The 11,801-nt window shown below is 41.2% G+C and overlaps 1 long non-coding RNA gene across 1 annotated transcript; it reads left to right on the forward strand.

Moving 5' to 3' along the window:
- The first annotated feature begins 710 nt into the window (after nucleotides 1-710).
- Nucleotides 711-1,454, forward strand: LOC136767450 (uncharacterized). Its single transcript, XR_010821832.1, has 4 exons — nucleotides 711-732; nucleotides 818-959; nucleotides 1,033-1,108; nucleotides 1,352-1,454. It is a non-coding gene; the product is annotated as an uncharacterized LOC136767450 (long non-coding RNA).
- Nucleotides 1,455-11,801: the final 10,347 nt, after the last annotated feature.

An 11,801-nucleotide genomic window follows, 5' to 3' on the forward strand; every position in this document is an offset into this window, starting at 1 on the left:
TAAGGCTGCAGCATCTATATCTGCATAGATGGGACTTGGCATTAGCCTGCTCTACACCATTCTCATTTCAGAACTGAAATGAATACTTGACATGGCCACAAGAGGGCACATGGTCTTTGACACATAGTGACACAGATGGCAGACTAACCCAACTGTGTGAGAGGCATGGTCAGTGTTGGTCAGTACTAATGGGCAATGCTAGTTCTCAGCTGTACAATACAAGGGAACCGTGCAGATGGGTGAACAGTAGATGGGGACCCGTTTTCCGGCTTGGTCTAACTTCTGTCCTGTGTGCAGATTGCTGGTTGAGTGTTGCTGTACAGAGGATAACCTGATCAGCACTGGTTACCTGGTAAAGAGCCCCAACCTGCCCAGCACTATCATGTCCCCTGGGATGTTTGGTGTGCAGCTCAGAATAGCTACTGGTAAGTGCCCAGTTAGTCACGCCTCCTTGGCAGAGGAAACGTCAATGCGCACGCCTACTGAACGCATCCTTAAAGGAAAGGGGCAAAACCACAAACTGAGGCCTGCCCTTGATCTCCTTCTCAGACGACGCCTACAGCCGCTTCTACCCTCAGTACCACAGACCGCTGCGGCTGCTCCTGGGTCGCCCCATGTATCTGGAGGTGCGGTTGCTGAGCTCATCAGACCCCAACCTGCTGCTGCTGGTGCACTACTGTGTTGCCTACCCCATTTCTCTGGCCAGGCCATCTGGGTGCTGCTGTATGAAGGGTGAGTGCTCCCTGGGGGGCAGTTCATCCCAGTCTCATACCTGACCCTCTGGGAGCGTTGACCTAACCCTCCCCCCTTTCTGCAGCTGCCCCAACCCTCTGGACTACGGCCATACGTCCACCCTGCACATCAACAACCAGCTGCCCCTGCCTAGGCAGCACCGCCGCTTCCACATCACCACCTTCCAGTTCATGGATCACACAATGCAGGCATACCTGGATGAGGAGGTGGGTGAGGGGAAGGAGCTGGATGGGAGAAGAGGGTGGGAGTTGACTGCTTAAACCTCTGCTCTTCCTTCAGATCTACTTCATGTGCTCCACTGAGGTGTGCTCTCCGGCCATGAAGACCTGTGTGGAGGGCTGCTTTGATGGGTGCAGTGAGTTGGCCTGACCTTTCACTCCTTGACCTGCAGCTGGGGGAGGGTTGCTTCTTGTTGATGCCATGTCTTAAGGGGGCCAGCAGGTGGCAAGTGTAGTGTGGTCTGGCTGGAGATATGGCAGTGGGGAAGGGTTTAATCTCTGCTGTGTGGTAATGGGTCTACAGTGTACACCTCTTCATGGGAAATGCTTCAGGTCAATGAGCATGCAGAAGGCAGACCTGTGTCTCTCTCTCTCTGCAGAGATCCCAGTGGTACCAGACCCCAACACAGATGCCCGCTGTCTCTGGACGCGCTGTCCAGGAAGCAAGGCCAAGAGATCTGTGGGGTTGACCGTACAGTGACCAGTGCCTTGGGTGAGTGCTGATCACTGGTTGCCAGCCCTGGTCCTGTGGGGCTGCACTGTCCTCTCCATTGCCTGTGCCCTCTTCTGTTCTGCTGGAGATGGCCATCTGCTTCAAATGGAAGCAGTCTGGGCCTGATGAAGGTCCTGGAGCGTGGTGCAACTAACCTGTGGCCCCTTGGCTAGGGCTGAGAACCACAGACCTTGACTGCCCCCTGCAGGCCTTCACATGCAATGCCTTGGTACCAGCACCCAGCTGATTAAATCTATCCCACTCGTTGACTTGATATGGCTAGTAATGTCTCCCCTTCTCTCTCAGGGCTGTGCAGGACCCTGTGGGTGTCCCTGCTCTCCACCCTCCTGCAGGCTTTGTGCTGTGGTCTCTGTAATGGCTGACCCCTGCTGTTGACTGAATAAAGTGCTAGTTGAAATGACCCGGTCTGTCCAGCTGTCTTGACTCTCTTCTCTGAAGCCTGGCTGCCATCTGCAGTGTGAGGGTTTTAAAGCACTTCTGCAGGGCAGAGGCTGCTGTAGTGGGGGCAGTGCTTTACTTGACCTCTGACCTGGAAGGGCTTCTCTGCATGTGGCTGTAGAGCACTGACTGCATCTATGGGTGTGAGGTTAATGAGCTCCAGCTGAATTGGACTGGTTAACCGGGTGCCCTTGCCAGTGTAGTTGTCCTGTGCTCCTCCAGCTGGCAGTTATGATGGGGAGCAGGGTCACAATGCAATGGCACAAGTCTTGGCTGGATGTGCTTCTTAAAACTTGGCTTGTAAGCTACAACTGAAGCAAATTTACAAGGAATTACTCAATTTATCATAACAATCCAGCAAAAATGTACCAACATATGTGCTAGTGTTTTTATATTCACACTACCACAATAGACCACTCGCCTTGCTCCCAACAGTGCTTCAATAGGGACATATCGGTGCAAGAGGTAATGGTATTAGTGAACAAAATAGGGTCCCCTTAATATGCACAAATAAAGAAAATGCCTGATTCTGACCTGTCAAATAGGACAAGGTGGGGGGCTGGAGGTGTGAACAAGTGTTTGTGAACTCTGATCTTCCATGCAAGAAACTAATATCTGAACAAGTTATGAGTGTAAAATTCAATCCTTGGATCCTCATGTAACATTGTATGCACTGCAATTAATGTTCAAATAGGGTTAGAGCTTAAGGGGGGGGTTCCCTAATCCTGGGGAGGAGGGGTGTTGCCAAAAAAAAAAAAAAAAGTGACATCCTTCCAGAAAAGATTATGGGTATAAATATGTTAATACATTTCTCTTTTCAAATGACAACCATTGCACTGTTTCTGTGAAGACATTGGGATTTTCAATTCAATGTTTTATCTAGTTACCAGTTGTCTAACCTCTGCTAGAGCTAGCTGAACAAGCATGCAGAGATATCACGGCTGCATTTCTTATTCAATGTAGTGTAATTTCCTGAATCTGACCATTATTTTTTATTTGTTTTTAATGTTACTAGGTCTCACAGTGATAAAATAAGGAAGATATGGTTTAGGCAACAATAACTAAAAAGTTGGTAAAAAAAATTTGTGCGGAGTGCAAACCGATGACCTGCAAATAGGCTTAGTGTTTAATTGTGTTAGCATTCTTTTCTCTTCAATCATAATGCAGAGCAATTAATAACTTGCATAATTTAATTCAGAGCAATGAAGTTTGCTCCATGTAACTGTTTTTCAGAGTAATTTTAGCATAGCTACCTACAATTGTACTTAAGCGTATTGCTGCTACCCAAAAAATAAATGTACAAAAAAAGAAAAATGTTGGGGGCATGTTGCTGCCAGAAGATTTTTTTTTTTTTGGGGGGGGGTGTTGGTGTTACCATGAAAAAAAAAAAAAAAAATTGTCCAAGACCGTTTGTAGTTCTTATGGGTAACCTCACAATACACAGCAATGTATAGGAACTGAAACTATATTCCTCCTGCAAATCATTCTAAAAATGTGTCTCTAGTTAAAAGCCTGATATATTTCATTGTGTTGTTGTGATGTGATAAAACAAAATGCTGCCACAACATATACTAATTAGAAACATGTACCAGACAAAATGCTAATAGCAAGTGTAGCCAGAGTTCCCTGTTCAGGATTCAAACCATACACTACCTTTCCGCCTCTCTGCCTACGCTGATGACGTGGTGGCCAGGGGGATGTGGACAGACTCAGCACCTCGCTCTCGGACTTTAACAGACTCTCTTCGGACAAAGTGAACTGGTCCAAGGGCACAGCGTTGCTGCTGGGGGAGTGGGGGGTGCAGGGAGGCCCGTGACTCCTAGGGGGATTACAATGGTGCAGAGGTGGTTTCAAGTACTTGGGGGTGCACCTGGGGGATCAGGACATGGAGCAGAGGAACTGGGAGGGGGTGCTGGAGGGGCTGCGGTGGAGGCTGGGGCGATGACGCTGGCTGCTGCCTCAGCTGTCTTACAGGGGTCGGGCTCTCATCAACAACCTGGCAGCATCGACACTGTGGCACCGGCTGGCCTGCCTGGAGCCGCTGGCGGGGCTGCTATCCATCCTGCAGAGGGAGCTGTTGGGCTTTTTCTGGACTGGGCTGCACTGGCTGCAATGGGGGTACTATACCTGCCCCGTGAGGAGGGGGGGGCAGGGGCTGGTGGATGTGGAGAGCAGTTCCTGCAGAAGCTGCTCTACGGGCCGAGCATGTAATACCTTGCACTTTTCCACATTGAATTTCATCTGAATATTATGTAAGTCCCTCTGAATAGCCTGTGCTGCCAAGATTGTATCTGCTGAGCCGCCTATTTTAGTATCATCTGCAAATTTGACAAGTTTGCTAACTATCCCAGAGTTTAGATCATTAATATAGATTAGAAAAAGCACAGGCCCTAGTACTGATACCTGTGGAACTCCACTAACAACCTCACTCCAGTTAGAAGCGACTCCTCTAATCGACACCCTCTGTTTCCTAGACATCAACCAGTTCATAATCCATCTACTTACATTACCCTGAATGCCTACAGCTTCCAATTTGAGGATCAGTCTTTGGTCTGGAAACTTATCAAAAGCTTTCTGAAAATCTAAGTATATCATATCATATGCATTCTTGTGGATTGGTATGACATTTGCTGTCTTCCAGTCAGTTGGCACATCCCCTGTTCTAAGTGTCATTTGGAATATTTGAGTTAGTGGCCTAAAAATATTTTCCCTAATTTCTTGAAATACTGTTGGAAATATCCCATCTGGCCCAGGTGATTTGTTTGTTTTTAATTCTGCTAGTCCCTTTAGTACCTCCTCCTCATTTATCCTGATCTGTCTTAGAGTTTGACTGGACTGATTGTTAACCTGTGGCATGTTATCATTTATTTATTTTTATTTTTATTTTTTGTAAAAACCTCTGTGAAATACTCATTGAGAACATTTGCCACATATTGTTAGTTTTCCAAGATTTCTATTTTTGCCCTTTATCTGTTTCACTTCCTCCCATATTGTCCTCTTGCTGTTGCAATATTGAAAAAAGCTCTTTGCATTGGTTTTAGCTCCAAGAGCTGTTTCTTTCTATTTCCCTCTTTGCTTTCTTGATCCGTTTCTTAAGATCTCTTTGAAGCTCAACATATTCTATGTATTTTGTTTAATCTCTATCCCTTTTGCATGCGCTATACAACATTTTCTTTCTCTTGATATTTTTTTGCATACTTCTATGAAACCGTGTTTTTTGGTCCTCAATTTGCTAAGTTTTGGTACAAATTGCTCCTGAGCCTCTAGCATATTCTTAAAATATACCCATCCATTTTCAACTGACGCTGTATCCAATGTGCTCCAGTCTACCTCTTCTAAGTGCCACCTCATACCTTCAAGGTTTGCTTTTCTAAAATTGTAGAGCATTGTTTTAGACTTGGTCCTTGTTTCTTGAAAGAATGCCTCAAAGCTAACCATATCGTGATCACAGTTTGCCAATGGTTCTCTAACTTGTGTCCCTCTGACTCTATCTTGGTCATTGGAAGAGATCAAGTCAATGCATGTGCGCTCTCTGGTTGGTTCCCTGACAAATTGAGTTAGAAAGCAGTCATTTACCATCTCAACCATCTCTATTTGTGCCTCTGTAGTCCCAACTGGGCTTTCCCAGTCTATGTTTGGGAAATTGAAACCCCCCATTATAACAGTCACATCCTTGCTGCATGCAGTCCTGATTACACTGTACAAGGCAACATCTTGCTGAATATCTGAGTTGGGTGAGTATTGATTTTACTTGCTTGCAACACGTTAACCATAAGCACCTTACTCACAAGAAACAGTGCACAGTGATGAGTGCATGTTTACTTAAATTTTTATTGTATTCAGAAAAAGTGTTGGAAAGAGCGAATCGGTGTAAACCCCTTGATGAATATCTTGGTGTCCAGTAACATTCAAAAAGACAACTAGACAAAGTAGTAAATACTAAAGACACTGGAACACAGTAACCTTGACATTTGGGTTAACTATAATAAAAAATACTCCCTTCTACGGTTCAGCATTTGTGTCAATCTTATATATTTTTCAGTAGGCTATATGATAGTAATAATAATAATGGTTCAATTGCAACGAACTTGCAGAGTTAGCACAGACCCATGTACTAAATATGAGATCATCTCTAGTCGACTACTTTCAGTGCGGTGGACAGTACAGTATTCAATCATTGTCCGTTTCTATTAACAAGAGAAACGTGGTGAACCTTAAAAAAATTATTAAAATCTATTTCAAAATCAAAGAATTTAACTTTGTTTTCGAATGGTCAAATCAATAAGCTTTAATGTGAAGTTGCTAAGGGAACAGTACTTTAATGTGCTGCTAATGTTGTGTTTTTGAAGTGATTCCTATGTAGACCTTTCTCCTGAACTATACTGAGGAATGTTGTTCAATGCACACATGACTGTGATAGTTTTAATATGGAATTTCCTATTGTGACTTTTTATTTGATCAGGTTAATTGAAGTTATTCTTAAAAAAGTGGATTACGAAATAATGTCTAGAACAGTACAAGGATTGAATGGACGCCTTTAAAATCTCTAAAAAGTATTGTGGTTTAAGTATTTCTACAGTTTGTTTACAACTGATATTGATCTTTTAAATCAGGCTAGTTTTATAATATTTTGTTCACTGTACATTGTAAGCACCACTTCAAAACCTTTTCAGTTGGTATATAAAACACGGATAACAGTGATAAAGAAAAACAAACTTTTGTCTTATCAATACAAAAAATGTCTCGCTGTAATTGATTAATGCCAAAAGTTGCCAAATCTCACATTTCTCAAAATTTCTCCTATATGGCCATATTATGACAATTGTACATCAATGTGTCATCTTTTTTTAATGTGTTACTGCTTAAATTAGGAGAAAATAATTTACTTACTTCTATTTTACCGTAACAGTAAATACTAAATCTAAAATTCACATTCCCTTCTTTTTGTGCAAGTTCAACATCTTTAGTATAATTACTGTACTAACAGTTGGTAGCCATGTCTTTTGCACTGATAAGAGAAATGTTATGGCCAAAAATATTACCCTTTTCTGTTCTCACAGCCTCTATAAAATACCTGTCAATGAAGCAGAGTTTTCTGTCAGATGTTGCTGCATGAAGCCATAGGATTCGTTGTAAGAAAGTTGTGGGAAAAATCTAAAACATTTATTTACAGTTTATCTTTCCCTGAAAAATATGAGGAAAATCTATTATTTGTAAGAATGGGGGATGTGCATACAGAGATGCATTGTAGTGAATGTTATTGCTTTCTGGTTTTTCACCCACCCTTGATTTGATTTCTTAGCAGACACCCTTACCCTTATTACATTATTTTTTTTCATTTATACAGCTGGGCATTTACTGGAACATTCTAGGTACAGTATCTTGCTCAAGGGTACAAGAGCAGCAGGAGAACTGAACACACAACCCTCCACCCCAGAGTCCAGAGCCCTGACCACTACTCCACACTGCTACCATTAATTACCTAAAGCCTTAATCAAACTAATACTTTGCTTGATTTGACTTTTGAAATTTAAATTAAAACAAGTTGGGGACTTTTGATACCTAATATACTTTAAAATGCTTTACAATTCTTAATAAGTGCTGATTATGCCAATTATTAGTTCAATGAAATACCAAAAACTAGGAAACACTGATTCCCCAGGACCAGGATTTTATAAAGTTCAATCCTTTATAAGTATATTGTATTATTAACAACAACAACAACAACAACAACAACAACAAAATAATAATAGATCATCTAATGCTTTTATCAAAGCTGACAAAAGATAAACATTTAAAAGACTCTGGAAAATCAACAATTAAGTTGCAGAAGAAATATCTTGCTTGGCTTGAATAACACTCTTTGTTCTGAAGTACATTACTGTGGAAACTTTCGGATTTCTTTAATTCAAAAATGTATTTACCAGATTTCTATACACTCTACAAAATAATGGTTCTGCAGTGAACTGATTGGTTCTTTAAAAAACCCTGCAGTTCAAAAGCAAAAACAAAAGTTCTTTATGGAACTTTTAGGTTCTAAAACTAGGATCAGTTCTTCTCAGCAATTTATATGCACCACACATATTATATATATTAAACTTAACAAGTGATAGTGTTAATGGGATTGTTAATTATTATTTTAGCATTATAAATCACAATTTGACATCCACCTTTTTATTAGGCTACTTTTCAGGAAAAATTTAGGCTTTTTAATATAACGGTGTAGCAGAAAATTGAAAATGTTAGGAATCTTGCACACCATACACACAATTAACACGCACAGGTTTGTTTATTTTATTGCAAAGCAAAACCAAGGACGCTATAGTGGTTTCACTGGCACACATGTGGAACACCACACATCTTGTTTAGCATTTAACGCATTATTGATGGGTCTTTCCTCCTTTTAAGTGATATCTGTGGGTTTGTAGCAGTTTAAAAGGGAACTCCACCAAAAATCCATATTTACACAGGGTGTTATATAAGTTGAAACATATTCTGTGCAGTGAGTTTTTCATGTCCAGCTCATTCTATTTACCAGAAATCAGAGACTGAAAGATATGCTGTGACGTCACAGGGGTGCTAACTGTGGAGCTGCTTTGCTGGAAGTCAATGGAGAAAATCAGAAAAGTCACGAACATCATTAAAAATGAACATTGTATGCACGTTCAATGGTCCCATCACCCTATTTGTCCAAAAGATCCATCGGTTTGTAGCCATAAAAAGTTCAGTCACATTTTCTGGTTTTGCCATGTTAAAAACCCAGAGGAGTGACCAATGACCAGTTACTACTGAAAAAGGCTGACCCTCCAAATAGTAATGCCATCTTTCTAGAAGCCAGACATTCTAGAGCAAAACATTCTGGTTCCATAGTGGAATAATTCCATTCAGGGCTTGTCAGGCTTGGAGTCTCGGATGCTGGTCCACTTCAGTACAACATATTTATTAAAGTTTCAAATAAAGAAAAGCTCCACTTGAATTTATTGTAGTTGCCGTTCATTCACTATGGTGTCCTCCATGTTTATCACCTTCAGCCATGAACTGACAATTAACATACTAAAACAATAAGAATCAAATTTGACCAAGTATAACCACATTTCTTTGGTTTACTATTTTGTTTCAGTTTAAACTAACAGCAGTTAGAAAAAAAAATAAGATATGTAATTGACAATTCACGTCTTGTTCTAGGATCCATCTCGCTTTTCATTATAGCACGTTAGCTACACGTATCCCCTATAGCTCGATAGTGTTCAGTACGCCATGTTGCCTAACAAATACATACGCTGTGCTTATGTTTATTACCAATATATAAATATAGCACGCCAGAAACAGCGTTAACAACGTCACTTGTAATATTTATATATTCATTGTCCGACTAGATTGTAACAATGCTAAGCAAACTCCTAAAACAGCCGTTTTTATTTCAGTAGTGATGGGGGAAACGAACATTTCCGAAGCATTGACCCATTTGAAGCGATTGTACCGAAAAAAGGTTCCCTGCTTCGAAGCGCAGATAGTCTCTCCATAGTGGCATCTGCTGGTCAATATATGGTATTGCAACTGTGTCGAGTAATTCGAAATGCAGCAGTATACAGTCAATATACAAATGAACCCATCGGCATCTGTGATCTGTAGTTATGTGATTATGTGAAAATAATGTGTCGATGTCTCCACAAATATGCGGTCATAAATAGTGCTTTGTCACCAAGGTATAAGTAACATTATGTAATAGTTTAGCTCTGTGATTAATACACCTAAAGGATTATTAGGAACACCATACTAATACTGTGTTTGACCCCCTTTCGCCTTCAGAACTGCCTTAATTCTACGTGGCATTGATTCAACAAGGTGCTGAAAGCATTCTTTAGAAATGTTGGCCCATATTGATAGGATAGCATATTGCAGTTGATGGAGATTTGTGGGATGCACATCCAGGGCACGAAGCTCCCGTTCCACCACATCCCAAAGATGCTCTATTGGGTTGAGATCTGGTGACTGTGGGGGCCAGTTTAGTACAGTGAACTCATTGTCATGTTCAAGAAACCAATTTGAAATGATTCGACCTTTGTGACATGGTGCATTATCCTGCTGGAAGTAGCCATCAGAGGATGGGTACATGGTGGTCATAAAGGGATGGACATGGTCAGAAACAATGCTCAGGTAGGCTGTGGCATTTAAACGATGCCCAATTGGCACTAAGGGGCCTAAAGTGTGCCAAGAAAACATCCCCCACACCATTACACCACCACCAGCAGCCTGCACAGTGGTAACAAGGCATGATGGATCCATGTTCTCATTCTGTTTACGCCAAATTCTGACTCAACAGAAATCGAGACTCATCAGACCAGGCAACATTTTTCCAGTCTTCAACTGTCCAAATTTGGTGAGCTTGTGCAAATTGTAGCCTCTTTTTCCTATTTGTAGTGGAGATGAGTGGTACCCGGTGGGGTCTTCTGCTGTTGTAGCCCATCCGCCTCAAGGTTGTACGTGTTGTGGCTTCACAAATGCTTTGCTGCATACCTCGGTTGTAACGAGTGGTTATTTCAGTCAAAGTTGCTCTTCTATCAGCTTGAATCAGTCGGCCCATTCTCCTCTGACCTCTAGCATCAACAAGGCATTTTCGCCCACAGGACTGCCGCATACTGGATGTTTTTCCCTTTTCACACCATTCTTTGTAAACCCTAGAAATGGTTGTGCGTGAAAATCCCAGTAACTGAGCAGATTGTGAAATACTCAGACCGGCCCGTCTGGCACCAACAACCATGCCACGCTCAAAATTGCTTAAATCACCTTTCTTTCCCATTCAGACATTCAGTTTGGAGTTCAGGAGATTGTCTTGACCAGGACCACACCCCTAAATGCATTGAAGCAACTGCCATGTGATTGGTTGGTTAGATAATTGCATTAATGAGAAATTGAACAGGTGTTCCTAATAATCCTTTAGGTGAGTGTAGAGACTCAAGACTGGATGTTGAATTTATAGAAGGCAGCCATATTTACGTGATGAATGTCGAATGAACTACATTTCATATAGCCTAGATTTAGTCAACATTTATATGTATTTCCTATTCATATATCTAGGGATGTAGTTGTGTAAGGATCCAGTGATGCTGGTACAGTATACAGTATAGCCTACATTGTGTTCATCAGACAGATACGCTTGTGCACGGAGAGCAAAATAAGACTATATTTTGGGAAGTGGAAAGAGATGTGCTTGTTTAAACAAGAAAGGTGATTGTGTTGAAGAGGCAAATGTGTTGGAGGGACATAATTCTGCAACAATTGGTGTAATTCAAATATATATATTTTTAAAGAATGAATTGTTTCTACACTGCTGGGGCTGACTCTACCACAATATCAATCTATCAGTCGTTAAATCAATGCCTCTATAAATATCTCTACATATATCTCTCTATCTAACTCGCTATCTATCTCAATAAATGTGTTCTGTAACATGCGCAAATCTGTCTCCTCTCTATAACCGTCGGATTTGAGACCTCTTCGAACCATTGTATTATTATTTTTATTATTTTTATTTATTGGCAGATGCCCTTATCCAGGGCGACTTACAACATAAGTGCAAAACAAAGTGCAAAAATACAGTTCGTTAAAGGCAACAATCATTACAAATTAAATTTACATAAAACATAGCAATTCAAAATATAATACATTTTACAACTTCCAATTTACAATTACACAGGCAAGTATAGTAAGTGAGGTCATACATCCTGGACGGTAAAAGCAAGTGCTGTCAAGATGTAGGGTCATTGTATCGATATAGTGCTTCGGAAGGGTCGATATTGCTTCCTGAATCCTTCTTCGAGCATAACCTTACTATATTTCAGCCATTTCTTTCCCATACACTTCCATTACTCATTTAA

This window comes from Amia ocellicauda, chromosome 14 (assembly GCF_036373705.1).
Source record: "Amia ocellicauda isolate fAmiCal2 chromosome 14, fAmiCal2.hap1, whole genome shotgun sequence".
In the NCBI taxonomy this organism is placed as follows: domain Eukaryota; kingdom Metazoa; phylum Chordata; class Actinopteri; order Amiiformes; family Amiidae; genus Amia; species Amia ocellicauda.